Source organism: Poecilia formosa, unplaced genomic scaffold, assembly GCF_000485575.1.
Source record: "Poecilia formosa unplaced genomic scaffold, Poecilia_formosa-5.1.2 Scaffold670, whole genome shotgun sequence".
Taxonomy (NCBI): domain Eukaryota; kingdom Metazoa; phylum Chordata; class Actinopteri; order Cyprinodontiformes; family Poeciliidae; genus Poecilia; species Poecilia formosa.
In genome coordinates this window covers 62,547-65,607 of record NW_006800609.1, presented here as the reverse complement: position 1 = coordinate 65,607, position 3,061 = coordinate 62,547, and the positions used below count along the sequence as shown (strand labels likewise).

General features: G+C 43.8%; 1 long non-coding RNA gene across 1 annotated transcript in view; it reads left to right on the top strand.

The window, feature by feature from the left end:
* LOC107834574 (uncharacterized) overlaps window positions 1-1,209 on the top strand; it is a 23,351-nt gene extending 22,142 nt beyond the window's left edge. Inside the window, exon 3 of the long non-coding RNA XR_001660370.1 lies at window positions 1,160-1,209. This is a non-coding gene — a long non-coding RNA (uncharacterized LOC107834574). The remainder of the gene's footprint in view (window positions 1-1,159) is intronic.
* The last annotated feature ends 1,852 nt before the right edge of the window (window positions 1,210-3,061 follow it).

The window sequence follows — 3,061 nt, the reverse complement described above, 5'->3', positions numbered from 1 at the left end:
AGAGTGGTTAGTGTTGCGTTCGGGATCAGTGGGGGAAAATACAATAATAATAGCGGAGCGTAATTTGAGCTGGTGTCCGGCTCTGGGACTGAATGGATGAATCAGAGGAGGCTTCTCTTGAGCGGGGAGGATTGTGCGGGGTCCAGAGTGGTGAGGTTCGGAATAGGGGTGGCGGAGCTGGAGGGCGGACAGGTAAGTTTGGTCTGCGGAGGTGGAGGCGGGAGGCTGACAGGGTCCAGACGTAACTGGGATCTCCGAAGCCGGGCAACCGACAGGTAATACCTGTGGCGTCTCGAGGAGGATCACAACGGACCAGGAGGATTGAACTTCCAGGATTCGAGCAACCGGTGGGTACAACCTCATGCGTCACAGGGAGAGCTCACAGAGGAATCCAGACGCCTTCAGCGTACGTTAGCCTATTATGGTTATCTCCAGTGATCCCCTGAGGAAGCTAACACTCAGGCACTGGAGAGTCGGCCATCCACTCCTTATGTAGCTCCACAGCCAATGTAGATCTTACACAGGTGTGTCCACGGGGTTGCCACCGCACTTCTCCAGGGGCTGGCCCACAGGCGGCCTCTGGTGGTAGAGGAGGGAAGGGGAAAAAAACAAACAAACAAAACAAAACCCTGGTTCCTGACAGTACCCCCCCCTCAACGGACACCACCTGGCGGCCGAGAAGAGGGAAGGGTGTAAGAGCGGAAATATTATCTAAGGAGTTGTTTGGCGGAAAAAAGACATTGGCACCTCGGCGAAGACTTTGGCTTCGCACTAGGTCAACCTGACCGAATTCTTTCCTTCCATTTGCGTGCAAAGCGCAAATGGAGCCAGAATTTACTGGAAAGGATGTCTGTTTGTGCAAGATAAAATTAACAATTTGAGATAAATTGTACTATTCAGCAATTCTGAAATGGAGCAGATGTTGAGTTCGTGAGGTCCAAAATATTTTAAAGGTCGTCCAATACACACTCAGTATAAAGCGTGCCAGAATCTTTCTGCAAAACAACAGTAGCACGCCATTGGTTGAAACTTTCCAACACATACTGATGAAGATGGAAAAGGATAAAACAGGTCGAGATTAAGACTTCGAGGAGATTTTTTGTGACAAGAAATGACGATGAAGATTTTGTACTGAAATGAAGAAACTGTAACGAGGTAGCCGTGGTAGTGTAATAAATCTCCGGCTCGTCTATGGCCTAGCAGCAAGAACTACGTCTCTGTGCGTTATTTCTTTTACTTAGATACTTAAGAGTATAGCCACCTTTCAAATCCTCAATAAGGGATGCAGAGAAATCTCTAATCAAGGAGGGATCAAGGATAAAACCACTGGAGAGTCACCATAACAAAGTGACTAATTTAGAGACGGGTGAAGTTTCCAGATTGACCATCAGGTATGTTAAGATAAACCAATACTTTTGCTTTGTAGAAGTGTCTCCCTGCTCTAAATTGGTGACATTACATTTAGATTTTCAGTCACAAATAGAACATATTATGCTGAACAGTTACCATAAACGTTTAGCATAACACGTTTATGCTAAAACATGCAGGAACATTTTCAAACCAAGCCAAAATTTTGGGAAATAAATGCAAAGGTTCTTGAAAGTACTGCACAGTCAATATGATTTTCCATTTGAATCGGGTTAAGATTGGACCATTGAATGGGCCATTTTGTTCTCTTTTTCAGTCAATCTGTTGTCAAATTTCTTTGCTGTGCTTTAGGTTAATTGTTATTGTGTTCCATCAGTCATATCACAACTTGATTTTAGTAGCAAATGAAAAAACTCACATAAGTGTGTTTATGTGATCCTCTGGTTTTCTCTCCAGGCTGAAGTTCCCATCAGACCTGGAGTCACTACGGGAACTGGCCAATAAGTAACAATATCAAGTTTTACTTGTTTGTTACTTATTTGTTGTTACTAGTTTTAACAACAAATAAGTTGGAAATAGGGTTTCCCCACAAGGGGAAACCCTATTTTTGGGTCAGGGGTCAGAGTTAGGGCTAAGGTATGAATTGAGTTTTGGTTAGGCAAACTGCCTTCAAGGATTAGAAGATAGAAAAGGATCCAAATATTAAGTGTAGGTTTTGTAGGTGGCCAACTGAGCAGAACCTGTGACCATGCCTATGAAGGGCTTGTTGTGTCCATAAGGACAGGAATGACTTTCTGTCCAGTTGGGGACAGCGGTGACTTGATTTCTCTTCCCTCAATGATCACGCGGACTCCAGCAAAATGGGCCTACATGAAAAACTGTACAAAAGTTACACGTATGTAGCTTCAAAGCTCTACATTTCTAATATGGAAGTGAACACAACATACGTTATGTGTTCCTTCCCCCCCCACCCACACCCCCGAAGGAAGTGACGTGAGGGTGAATTAGCACACGCTTTAGCATATATTTTGCTAGTGCTAAAAATAAGCTCTACCATAAGGTGGAAGCGAACACAACATACAGTCGCTCTAGCCCCCCCAGCCTCAACCCATCCCCAAACCCCCCCACCCCGTGAACGGTAAAACTGGCTACATTTACATTTACAAAAACGCAGCCATCTGCAGCTTAGTGAGTGTCTATCAGAAAAGCTCCGTGTGCACATTACAAAGCCTCTAAATCACCCAGTTTCTTCTGCTGTGCCATCACAAATGATAGATTCTCCATAAATAAATCAAAACTGAACTGACGTATTCATCAAACAAATCTCCGTACAAAGACCACATGCAGAGCACACGGATTACGCACGAGAGGGGGTCTCATTACGCAGACAAAATTCAGACCCGGTAGTAAATTTACGTAACCGATTATATGATATCTACAAAGGTCAGTCCCTTTCCTGTCATGTGATTCTTGTCGATGGAGCTCTGCTCAACTAAAAGGGTTGTTTTCGAAGAGAGTTTTAGGAAAAGTACGAAATCTCAGAGGACCTTTCAGTCTCGACAGCTGTTTTGAAATAGCTGTAAAACCATAACATGTTGAGCAAAACTTAGATGCGGGATAGTTTTCGAATGATGAAAGCCTTCTCTATTGGACAAAAAAAATAAAAAATAAAAAATAATGTGGAGCGGTTGTT